The sequence below is a fragment of the Etheostoma spectabile genome, chromosome 6 (assembly GCF_008692095.1).
Source record: "Etheostoma spectabile isolate EspeVRDwgs_2016 chromosome 6, UIUC_Espe_1.0, whole genome shotgun sequence".
Lineage (NCBI taxonomy): Eukaryota > Metazoa > Chordata > Actinopteri > Perciformes > Percidae > Etheostoma > Etheostoma spectabile.
This window is the reverse complement of record NC_045738.1, coordinates 23,608,573-23,622,364: the sequence shown is the minus strand read 5'-3', so window position 1 is coordinate 23,622,364 and position 13,792 is coordinate 23,608,573. Positions and strand designations below refer to the sequence as shown.

The window sequence follows — 13,792 nt, the reverse complement described above, 5'->3', positions numbered from 1 at the left end:
ACCCCCCCTCCACACTCTTTCAGTCAGCACACAAAAGAAAGGGCTTATGGAAAATAATAAATTATCTCGGGGCCACGTTAACTTGGATGTAAATCGCCGGGCAATTATGTTTTAATAGCCCTTTAAGAGAATGAGTAATTGGGCTGACACTACCGGGGTTGATCAGGCGCACCCGTCTCTCTGCCTTTGTGCCCGCTGGCAGCGAGCTCTGGGTCGGCGTGGCGGTCAGCCTGCAGGATGACTGGATGGCAGGCAGTCAGTCAGCTTGAAAAAACTCTATAACTATAACATCGGGGAATATGGATGACTATAATCATCATGCTTACATTAGAACGTTGCTGTGGTGACGTTGGTACACTTATTACTGGCCGATTCTTTGTCAGGTAATGGCAAACTAAACTTATATGTATAAATAGGAAGGATGTAACGCAAAACTACAATCTATATATCATTCCCCCCAGAAAAACGTGATTATGCAATCGCATAATTCAATGCATAATCAGCCGCACATTCATATTTGCCGATTTCTGCGCACAACAATGCAGGGCTTGCATGATTTCATAATATATACAAAAAGATATATATAGATAGATATATATCTATCTATATATATATATAGATAGATATATATATAACATAAATGTGACTTCTTATGCTGTATTGGATGCTGGTAACTTTAATTTCCTTGAGGGAGTCATCCCAAAGGGATTAATAAAGCTAAGTCTAAGTCTAAGTCTAGTCTAAGTCTATATATGTCACATATGTTGCGTTTACTTCCCACAAGAGCAGCCATTTTCCCCTGTTGCCATGGGAACGTTATGAAGTGACATTATTACGCGACAAGACAAAACGTTTTCTTTTTCATCAAACAGCAGTTTTTGCAAGTTCCTGCGATTTCATCGCATAAAATTGCATAAATATCCCTCACATTCCATTGCCTTTTTTAAGAAAACGTGCCACATAATCAATAATTTTTGCCCGCAACATTCACAAAAAAAAAAAATTCTGGAAGGACTGATATCTGCGTATTTCCCTATAATACCAGAAGTTGTTGGAAATAGTCTAGAACGCCTCATTTTCGCCCGTTTATTCTCCTCATACATGTAGAGTATAACTATAGCTGCTAACAAAACACACAATTGCAATTTCCATATCATGTGTAACTATATATTTATTTCACTTACTTATGTATTTTAGTATTTTTTAGCTGTGGGCACCTCAGGTTTGTTCCAAACAATGTCTCGTTGCATCTGTGTACAATGACAAATAAAGTATCTCATCTGCAAAAACTCCATTTGAATCTTAACCAAACAATAAAGTATAGTTATTTGTATTTTAACCTCATCACCAAAACAAATTGAAATTTCAGTCTAACTCAAATTGGTGTAAAAGCTTATGGTACAAGTGGAACTTAGGGAGACTAAATTTGACTTTTGACTTTGAAATGAAAAGATTTGTTAGGCTGTTGACAAGAAAAATATGCCACTGACAGCTAACTGGACCATCCTGCATAATTGAAATTCTAATAAAAATGTGAGGTTGAGCGAAGAACGGAAGGAGGTCCAGATAAAAATAAAAATTGGTTACTTTGCAAGCACGTTGAGTCAGTTTCCGGTCTACTGTCAAAGAGGCTGGCTTCAGCATTGGATCGTGAGGTAAAAATAACACCTGTCAGTCAAGCAAATCTGGTAAAAACGGATAAAAAACACTGACATAAAAACAAATCTACATCTGCTGAATGAATCCAGTTTGATGCCAGGTGTATCTCCACAGCGCTGTGTCACAGCTAGAGCATGATCAGGCCACATCTATTCTGGGATAGGGGGAAAACGATCACAGCCGTCCTAGGTGGCACTAAACCCCAGATGAAGCTACGGTGCCCTTGGAAATTGGAAAGCGGAGATAGCAGAAGGGGAGGGACTTGTCAGGCTTCTTCACAGCCATGTAGGCTACATCTGTTGAGCTAGACTGCATTTTTGCATCATTAAAAGGCATGCTGCTCTGGCTACTAGAAGTTCCTGTTTGCACCGTACAGACAACAACTTGGATTTACGGACTAGGGGTAATTTTGTCAGACGAGACAAAATATAAGACTAAATATGTTTTAACGACTTTTTTTTTCCATGACGAAGACGAGACGAGGCTGCAGATATTGGGGGGTGTCTTTTGGTACATTGACTGGATCAGAGGTGGGTAGTAACGAGTTACATTTACTCCGTTACATTTACTTGAGTAAGTTTTTGAAACAATTGTACTTCTAGGAGCAGTTTTAAATCCCTATACTTTTACTTTTACTTGAGTAGATTAGTGAAAAAGAAACTGTCTTACTCCGCTACATCAGGCTACAATGAGCTCGTTACTTCTCTTTTTACCTCTTTGGTATTCTACGCGTCATTGTTTTTACCCCCGTGTGCGTACGTCTTATTTTAATGTTTTATTTTGACAGAGAGAGAGAGAGAGAGAGAGAGAGAGAGAGAGAGAGAGAGAGAGAGAGACTGAAGGCTCTACCACGTGACTGTGTTTCACCAATCAAACGTCGTCGTGCAGTCACGTGACCATACTCGCTCTCAGCGCCGGGACAGGTTAGCTTTACGGTCGTGGCAAATCAAAGATGTCAGAACTCAACCGTCGCCAATGCACAACGCAGGGAACCCCCACCCCAGGAGGGTAACCCCCCAGTATAGGGGGGGGGGGGAATTTGAGGCATGATCAATGTAAGAATGCAAGAGATCAAAACAGGCCAAACCTGGTGAGTCGAAAACCACCAAATGAGAATGTACCACAAACAGCGGGGGGAAGGAGGAGAGAAAAAAACAGAGAAAAAGGAGAAAATACTGATGGAAGCTGAAGCATAGAGGTGATCTGAGGTTAGACCCAGTCTGACACACTAGGAGGAAATAATCTAAATCCTTGGCAGGATGTCGGACCTTACTGCGGTGAACTAACAGATTGTGAGATAAAGCTATATTTATCTCCACTTTTTTCATCTCGGGAGGAAGACAAACCTGGTAAGAAATTGATCAAATGAGCATCTGTTAGACTTGGCAACATCCACAAGTCGGCAGAGACGGTTTTTAAACCCCATTTTTCACTCTCCTCTCCATTACTGTCAACACTGTACATGCACTTAAAGGACTGTTTCACAGTAAAAGTAGAAGAAAAAGAGCTGAAGATGCAAATGCAGCTACTGTACTGCCCCTCAGTTATTCCCCCGTTAGTGGTCCCTTTACGATAGAGTTCGCTAATTCCTACAGCCACAGTAAATGCTTCACATGGACAATTTGTGAATCTCTATAGAAGTAATGGCGGTATGTATTCTAAGTGGCCCATACTGAGACCAGTATAATAGCACTGCTAGCAAAAGGGTAGGACCATAGTGCTGCAGAAAAGTAGCATCGGGAAAGAACTTGTTTTGGTGGAACATGTGTATGTTCACATGTTCTTTTAGTCGTGCAACAGAAAGCTCTGATTGGCAGATAGTCTAGCTAGCTGTCTGGATTTACGCTGCAGAGATCGGAGGACCAGTAACCATAGTCCTCAGATTGGACAGATAGTCTAGCTAGCTGTCTGATTTACACCTGTCAGAGATTCTGAGACCAGGTTTTTTTTTTTTTATTTAACCTTTATTTAACCAGGAAAATCCCATTGAGATTACTATCTCTTTTTCAAGGAGTCCTGGCCACAGCGGCACAGAACAACAACATTCATACATTACAGACAATTTCATAACAATTCCCTAAAAACTATTAAAACTTTACAGACCATAGATTATTTCCAACCTTGAGCAATAGTTTAACTGACCGATTGCAACCACTTCCTTCAATTTCCAGAACTTTTGTAAATTGTCCACGTTGTGGGGGCAGAATGTGAAATGCCACTTTACCAACTTCTGTGCGGACACTTGGTACAGACAGTAGCGGAAGTCTTGTGACGGTAAAGAATACAGTCTATCCGCTTTTGGTTGAATATACTCACACAGATATGAGGGGAGCAGACAGAATACCCTTATAAATGAACATATACCAAGGATTGAGTCTACGATTCTCCAACCTGGCCAGCCCACACGTGTGTAAAGTTCGCAGTGGTGTGTGCGAGGCTTACAGTTTGTGATAAACCTCAGATGCGCATGATAAACAGAGTCCAGTAGTTTCAATACTTGGGTTGGGGCTTCATATAAATGAGGTCACCATAATCCAAATGGGTGTAATGTTGCAGCTACAATTTTCCTTTTTGCATTGAAAGAAAAACATAGCCTATTTCAAAGTAAAAGCCATATTTCAGTCTCAGTTTCTTAACCAATTTTTCAACATGTCCTTTAAAACTAAGACTGTCATCAATTAAACCAACCAAGGTAACCATAGTCCTCAGATTGGACGATAGTCTAGCTAGCTTTCTGGATTTACCCTCAGAATCTGAGGACCGGTAACCATAGTCTCAGATTGGACAGATGTCTAGCTAGCTGTCTGGATTTACCCTGCAGAGATCTGAGGACCAGGTAACCATAGTCCTCAGATTGGACGATAGTCTCTAGCTGTCTGGATTTACCCTGCAGAGATCTGAACCAGGTACCATAGTCCTCGACTCCACCGGAGGTTAAAGTGCCCATTATAACATTTTTGATTTCTGGTGCTTTCAGACACATACAAACTTGGAAAAAAAACACCATGCTGTTTTGAGTGAGATCCAGTTTCTGAATGTCCTCTGTCTTCAGTCTCCGGTTGAGCTGTCAACATCTGCACGGCTTTCTCTACCACAGAGGCACTGCTACAAAAGCCACCATTTGACCATAATCTCCAAAGAAGACTACTTCCGGTCCCTGTTTACTTCCTGTCCTGTTCTCCGGTATTCCACACTGGCCCTGGTCTAAAAAGTCTCCCAGCTAATCCTGCCTTGGACTGACCAAAGCTGAGAAAGAGTTATCTAGCTGATGGATCTTACCGATCTACTGAGCATTTGCAACCTCCCACAAAGGGTATATAAGTCAGATGTCTCACTCTGAGCTAAAACAGCCTAAACACACAGGTGAAAAGAGGAGCAGCACAATGTGCATACAACAAAATATGGTGTTTGTTGAAGATGAAACCTATTCTGGTACAACCTCAAAATACAATTATGAACCTGAAAATGAGCAGAATATGGGCGTGTTAAAATACCAACACAAAGAAAGTTGTAGGAGACGGACATCCGGCCAAAAAGAAAGACATCCGGCAGAATTTCCAGCGGAACCTAAATAATCCCGGAAACCAAACGTTGTTGATATAGACAAGATGTACAATATCAATCAGCACAGCCTATAGGGGCCACTAGCAAGTTCTTATGCTCTATATGTGTGTTCAGACAACAGACTGTATATAAATATGGATTACGCGTTTTTACTTTCTCCCACTGTACAAAAATAAAGCCAAATTATCCCGGAGCCAGAGTAGTGATTGGGCGGTGGAGCTATGGTATCCAAGTCCCGCCCACACTGTATATCCGCCCAACTAATTGTGAGTCTGTTACAGCTGTCAATCATGACGTTACACCCCATTAAATAAACAATTAAAACCAACCTTTTCCAAAAAATAAACACTTGAAAATACTTCAACGTGATAAAAACCACCTACGAAACCATCTTTGGGCCCTTGCACATAATGGACCAAAGTGCATTGATGGATCACACTTTTTAATGCAAAAATTAATCCAGGTTCAACTTTTTTTCCCCAAACAACCCATTGTTTTTTTTCTATAACCCAAAGGGTCAAGACTAAAGATTCTCCAATACAAATACCAGTATCGGAAAAGCATCCGATACTGCCTAAAATGCTGCTAGCGGTACTGGAGTTTATGCACAAATCTGCAAAAAATGTCCTTTAAAATAGTTCATTGATGTTCTTTTTCCGTTATGACTGAATATCAAACTGGATAATTAAAGAAAGTTTTACAAAGTATATTGTCTGTTCGTGTTTTACAAAGAGTTCAATGTTAGCCAGGCCAAACAACAATGTTGGCAGTCATATCACATCCATTCAGGGATAGTATCGGATCAGTACTCGGCATTGGCCAATACACAATCAGGTACGAGAATCGGTATCGGGAAGAAAAAATGGAATCAGACCATCTCTAGTCAAGACCCCCCCCCCTTTGTGCCATTGGAGACGTGGCCGGGGTAAATGGACATAGTATGGAGTATAGAGCGCAGAGTATAGAGTTAACATTTTAATGATAATTTCAGTGTTAATGTGGGATGAGATTTATTTTGCTAATATTTAGTTAACAAGTGACTGTTTGTAGGGTTACTGAAATAAGTTATATTTCCATCATTTATAGCTTCAGTTCCTTAATTTAACCAGGTCTATCTAACATGTAGGCCAACCCCGTCTGTAATTCAGTTAACAGGTTGGCGGAGGGATATGATGAGATGCTAAAGCATGTATGTTATGAGTCTCGAGTTGTAACCAAGTTACAGTCAAAGCTCTCTCCGTGCTCTTCCTCTATCCACGCCCCGAAAGTACTAGTATGTAATCACGACTAGTTAATAGGTAACGCAAACACTCACTAGCGTTACAGTAATATGTTGTATTTTAGCAGATACAATAATTAAAAATGTTTACTTACCATGTTGCTGTATAAAAATCTGGACTGCATTACATTTCTTACAAAACCTAATTGCTGCTGCAAATGAGTGGTATACAATATAATAGTAATATCTAGAACAGTGGTTCCCAAACTTTTTCAGCTCAAGACCCAAAAGAGAAATTTGGTGTCTCCCCGGGACCCAAATTTATGGAACAAAACCATGAATTTAAATTTATATGAAGTATATTTCTTCCATTATAAAAGTAAAAACAGAAAAGGTCTCTATTCTCCTTTCTGTGTCTCACCCCTTTCTCAGCTCATTTTCTTATCCCCTCCCATCATCCCTCAGTACTGACACCAACATTTTTTTAAATAATGCTGACTTGAATTTAATGAGATGCATGTGGCTGGTTGACGATATCAACCAGCTGATCTAGTCTAGGTTCGGTTTTTGAAAGTGCCCCATTCTGAGGTCATGCTGAGCATTTAGTCTGTTCTCTGCCAATTGGCGACCCAATAAAACGGGTCTGCGACCCATTTTGGGTCCCGACCCTAAGTTTGGGAAACATTGATCTAGAAGAATGGGGTTGGCATTTTGGCATCATCATGGTTTACAGAGATAAAATAAAACACTTCATGAAAGCGCATTTTGATGATGTGGACATTGTCAAAGAGGAGCATTCACCATATCAAAGTGGATCATACTGATACTTGATAAAGGTCCTTTATGCACTCCCAGAGTCTTCTACATCCTATGCTACTGAGCACCTGCTGATATGTGCCTGTCTTTCTCAGTGTGTATCCCTCTCTCTCTCGCTCCCATCTTCCTCACCGAGACGCTTTTATTCCCTCCTGAGCGGCTCCGTCACCCATGTCGCCGGGGGACGAGGAGAACGTGGCGTTTTCCCCGGATCAAAAATTTACGAGCAATTAAAAGTCGGGCCGACGCCCGGCATCCATCAGCCCTGCGTGCCGCTGCCAGGCTGTGTGAGGGGGATTCGCAGTAAACCACAGGCTATATACTTTTATATCTGTTTTCTCTCCAAAGAGGGAAGGTTATGGCAAAATTATGTTTTACTGTCACTGGTTTCTGGCACGATGTAGACATCTTTCACAGAACAGGCTCGCTGGAAGTCAGAGCCCCTGGTAAGGAGGCAGGGATAGAGAAGTGTGTGTGTGTGTGTTAAAGTGCATGGTTGTGTTTATGTTGGGTGATTTTTTTTTTTTGAAACCGGTGACAGAAGCCTTCAACACAATAAGAATAACACAGTATCTGCTCCTCTGGTCGATCAGATACCGAGGGAAGAGTGACCTAATTACTCTGTTACTCTGATTTATTCCCCTATGCTGATGTAATTTCGACACAGAGTCTTCCTCCTCAATAAAGGCAGCAAGACACATTTGTTCTGTATCCGAATACACACACACACACACACACTCAATGATCCATTTTGACACACCTCATACACAAAAAAGCACGCAACCCCTCATACATCAACGCAGTCACTCTTTCACTTTCTCCGGCTCCTCGTGACAGGCCCAGACTCATTTGCATCCTTAATTGTGTTGTAATGTACTTTTAATTTGAAAATGGAGGCAATTAATTATTTTGATACGGAACAAAATGCCGCAAATGTAAACATTCTAATAGTTCTCTGTGAACGGAGTCTCATTTTTCAAAAGAGGGATTGAATCTTATCTCATTTCTTAATGCCATGCATAGGATTTTTTTCTTGTCTTTTTTTGCTAAGACATCGTTTTACCACTCACGCATTCTCCTTGATACTCACTTTGTCTTTGCAGAAAGGGCGGCGTGTCTTTGATCTTTTCTAACGCTGCTATTTTCTATCAAAATCTCCCACAGGATAATTACCGTAGGAGCACCTATGCTATCAGAAGAGATTACATGAAATTAAGCCTGCTCGGACGTTCTGCTCCTACACCCTACGTCATCCCCGGACGCGAGCAGCTAACACCCGACTCTTCACTTTCTATTTCTGGGTCAGGGAGGCTTCAAGTGGAGATGTGAATCGCACGTTCATTTTTTTTTTTTTTTTAGCCTCCGCCAACCATGTGATCAATAGGTGTCAGTGTTCAAAGGATAGCGAGCATTGCTGGAGGAGAGGAGAGGAGGGGGATATCCATTTGTACTCGGCCAGAAAAAAAAAAAAAAAAAAAAAGAAACTGACACTTTCGCTCCCACAACCTGATAAACTCACCACAGAGAGGAACAGGATGGATGCGTGTTATTTTTTTTCCCCTCCTTTTCACCCATTTCCATCACCTTTTCCCCCCTTTTTCCTCCTTCTCTCTGACACACACACACACACACACAGCCCTCACCCCTATCTCTTTCCCTCTCTCCCTTCTGATTCTCCCGAGGGTGCTGGGAGCTGGCTGACATCACAGCCGGCCTGGCAACCAGCCTATAAATCATGAGTGACAAGTCTTTGGACCAATAAAAGAAGCACCATATTTCATGCACAGTAAATCTGATTGCAGATTGCTCTGGCGTGTGGCGGCTGACATGTTTATTGTCGTCATGGCGGTGGGAGCTGAGGGTGAAAGGGGGTGGGGGTGGGGGGGTGGGCATAGAAAGGAGTTTGCCTCCCAGTCTATATGGAGGTCAAACAGATGGGAAGTTTGGGATGCGGGCGACCCTTTCCACCAAACCAAAAACACACACACACACACACACACACACACACACACACACACACACACACACACACACACACACACACACACACACACACGCACACATACATTTATTCACTCACACACATCCATGCCAACCCAACATCTATAAGGTATTTTTACAAAGCCATGACACTGCTTCTTTCACTGCAACCATCTGGTCACAATGCGCACATGCTCCCTGTGGAACTTTTTAAAAAGATTATATCTCCATTGAAATTTCTTAAAAACTATGTAACTTTTAATAGAAGAACGATCACCTCTCACAAATGTAAGTAGGATAAGATTTGGATTGTGTGAAGATGACGATGTCAAGATCCGGTCAAGGTCGGCAGCGAAGCTTTCTAGCAAGGTTTCCACGCTGGCCGATCCCCACAGATGGCGGTCCGTCTGCGGCTGCAGGACCTGGAGCCCACCGCTCCACCGCTCATAAGATCATTAAAAGGGATTTATATAGAAGCGTGCTGGCTGCTAGTTCGCTAACGTTAGCTTCCACGCTCAACTATGGCAGCGCATCTATGCCGATGACAATGGTGTAATGATTCAAGTCAACTCCCAAGACAAGACGGTGCTCACCCGACTGACCAATAGAAACGTGGCCCCGCCCATGACATTCTTTTCACAGCGAGAGAAAAATCCTGAGACGAGAGCAAGAAATTGCAACAAGACTTAGGTTTTGAGAGTGAGAAGAAAAACATTTTTCCACACTGATAGCACAAAATACATATTTGAGAGTTTATCCCTCAGTTTTCTTATATCAATGTTCTTTTTAATTCCCCAAAATAACATGATTTATTCCACACAACGCTCTTTGGCAAGTACACATCTCTACAGGTCTTGGGACCCCGGAGGACCAGATGAGGGTAGTGGGATACGCATTCAAGTGCAGGACGGTCTCGGGGCCCCGGAGAACCAGATGAGGTAGTGGGACTTGCTGGAGTCCAGGACGGGTCTCGGGACCCGAGACAGATGAGGTTGTAGTGGTAACGCATTCAAGTGCAGGACGGTCTTGGGACCCCGGAGGACAGATGAGGGTAGTGGGATACTTGCTGGAGTGCAGGACAGGTCCTTGGGACCCCGAGGACCAGTGAGGGTAGTGGGATACTTGCTGGAGTGCAGGACGGGTCTCGGGACCCCGGAGGGCCAGATAGGGTATGGGATACGCATTTGAGTGCAGGATGGGTCTCGGGACCCGGAGAACCAGATGAGGTAGTGGATACGTGCTGAGTGCAGGACGGGTCTCGGCCCCGGAGGACCAGATGAGGTAGTGGGATACGCATTTGAGTGCAGGATGGGTCTCGGGACCCCCGGAGAACCAGATGAGGGTGGGATACTTGCTGGAGTGCAGGACGGGTCTCGGGACCCCGGAGGACCAGATGAGGGTAGTGGGATACGCATTTGAGTGCAGACGGGTTCTCGGACCCCGGAGAACCAGATAGGGTAGTGGGATACTTGCTGGAGTGCAGGACGTCTCGGGACCCCGAGGACCAGATGAGGGTAGTGGGATACACTTCAAGTGCAGGACGGGTCTTGGGACCCCGAGGACCATGATGGGGTAGTGGGATACTTGCTGGAGTGCAGACAGGCCTTGGGACCCCGGGGACCAATGAGGTAGTGGATACTTGCTGGAGTCAGAACGGGTCTCGGGACCCCGGAGGGCCAGATGAGGGTAGTGGGATACTTGCTGGAGTGCAGGACGGGTCTCGGGACCCCGGAGGGCCAGATGAGGGTAGTGGGATACGCATTTGAGTGCAGGACGGGTCTCGGGACCCCGAGAAGACCAGATGAGGGTAGTGGGATACTTGCTGGAGTGCAGGACGGGTCTCGGGACCCCGGAGGACCAGATGAGGGTAGTGGGATACTTCAGTGCAGGACGGGTCTTGGGACCCCGGAGGACCAGATGAGGGTAGTGGGATACTTGCTGGAGTGCAGGACAGGTCTTGGGACCCCGGAGGACCAGATGAGGGTAGTGGGATACGCATTCAAGTGCAGGACGGGTCTCAGGACCCCGGAGGACCAGATGAGGGTAGTTGGATACTTGCTGGAGAGCAGGACGGCTCTCGGGACCCCGGAGGACCAGATGAGGGTAGTTGGATACTTGCTGAAGAGCAGGACGGGTCTCGGGACCCCGGAGGACCAGGTGAGGGTAGTGGGATACTTGCTGGAGTGCAGGACGGGTCTCGGGACCCCGGAGGACCAGATGAGGGTAGTTGGATACTTGCTGGAGAGCAGGACGGGTCTCGGGACCCCGGAGGACCAGATGAGGGTAGTGGGATACGCATTCAAGTGCAGGACGGGTCTCAGGACACCGGAGGGTCTCTGGGACTTTGGACGACGAGGCCACGGTAGCAGAAACATACAAATGAATCCAGGAGGGTCTCTGGGACCCGAAGGACAACACAAGGGTTAATCTAGTTTTTTTGCAATGCCGGGTATCACTGCTAATGCTTACTATTGGTCCCTATTCATTTTTTTTAACAAATGTGGAATGGGAAAATATAAATGAGAGACTTTTCTAGAGAAAAGACAAGTTCTTTAATAAGCTGCCTAAATCACCACTGAGTCAGTGAACAATCAACACATATCCTCATCTGAGGAATCAAACCACAAACTAGCTACCAACTGATACCTAATACACCTACAGAATCCAAAGAAAAGATCCCTAATTTCCCACTACAACCTGCACGCATTCAGTGTTATCTTCAATTTTCTTTAACATGGATCCTCTCATTACACATATCACATCTAATCTTTAATGTATTGTAACAACCTCATTGATGGTAAGTGACCCTGCGCTCATTGCACTGGCGAGTCGATCCGTCCGTCTCCATGCAATAAAGCATTCTTCATAATTAGCGTGGCCGCTGCAGAATGATCGGGGCATTACTAGTCCTCGGCAACAGCCCCCTAAATGGACGGATTTCAACAGATGCCCGCTGGTGTGATCGGCATCATTATATTTTAATTAATCCATTCTTCTCGCAGCAACACAGTAATTACAATCTATTTTATGACACGACGAGCTGAGAAAAAAAAGCGGATGGAGGACAGAAACAGAAAGGCAGAAAGAGGGTAATAATAACCAGAAAAAGGGGAAATAAGGCGAGAAGAAGGATGGGGAAAAGACACTACAAAGAGAGGACAGGACGGTAAATTAGAAGCAGAAATGTTAAGGTGAGTGAGAGGAAAAACATCACAAACGCTATGACTGATTACCGATATGTCATTGGCCGGCTGACATTGTAAAAGCATTGTAAAAGTGTTTATGTGATGTCTGGAGGAGCACAGGGCTACCTCTCCCTCTCCCGCCCCCCCAGATTCACCCTACATACAGTCAGAGGGAGAAGCTCCATTTCCTCCACCCTCTGCCTGTATAAATCAGAGCGGGTCCGGACACTCAGACACGCTGGGGGTGTGATAATAACATTAGAGGATTACAATGACACTCCTCCCCGGACAAGATCACCTGTCTCAACTGCCATAAAACAGCTGCTTTTTGTGGTTGAAGGGCTTTATACGACGAGTGTGTAGGTGTGTGTGTGCGCATTAAAGTGGCGTGCGTGCGTGCACATGGCAAATACAGCAGTAAAAAAGTGGGAGATGATGCCTGTGTGACCCATCGTGGACTGTTTCCTTGAGTAAACTTGTAACAAGTACCACCTGAGTTCTGTTAGCTACCCTACATTTAAAAATAAATATATTATTTTACAGTTTTTATGTAACAGGGGCTCAAAAAGGAAAGCTTTAAGGCACTCAAGGTGGTTTATGTAGATGAATGATGTGGTAATTAATTCACCTGAAATTATCCCACTTAGGTCACATAGGGATAATTACTGTAATCATACATAAGCATACACAACCATACACAGTTAAACTCATGAAATCATGAATCTTCCCATACGGGGAATTATCTTTAGGGAGTCTGTGACATGAAACACTAACACACAGTTAGGCAAATATGTCCACACTAAGCCTGCCATGCACCATACAACACTAGTGTAGCATAATTAAAAGCTTTCTATAGCATTATTAGTATCACCTAATAAGTAGTACACTAATAACATAGTATCTGAATGTGTTTTCAAGAGGTTATTGATCTGAAATTTGATTTGATAAACAGTTGTTCAAAGTCCCAAGTAAGCAGATAGTGGAATCCAGTAGATGATGAATAATAGGAGTTAGCGAAGCTGGTTGGTTGGCTGGCAGCACCATGGTGGTCATGGTGTTACTAGTCTGGCTATCACCAGACCACGCCAAGCTCAGTAGATTAGAGATGGAGCGTTGGTCTGGGGGGGGTCTGGTCTGGATTTTCTCGGCACAAGAGGCGTGACCAACGGGCATGGTTCAAATAACTCTGTACGCAATTGGGTAGTCCTTCAACCAATCAGAACAACGATCAACGGATTTTCAGCGCTTCGGCGGCGTTCGGTGGCCGCTATGTTGAATGTGAAGAAGCTGCTTGGTCGCTTTTCTATCGTCATCGTGTTAACCCCCCAGGTAGATAAGACGGTCTGTGATTGGTTCCCGCAAAATTGTA

General features: G+C 44.0%; 1 protein-coding gene across 4 annotated transcripts in view; it reads right to left on the bottom strand.

Annotated features, from left to right (window-relative positions):
- Nucleotides 1-13,792, bottom strand: part of LOC116690692 (furin-like protease kpc-1) — a 298,529-nt gene that overhangs the window by 80,813 nt on the left and 203,924 nt on the right. The gene's annotated exons all lie outside the window — the stretch shown is intronic.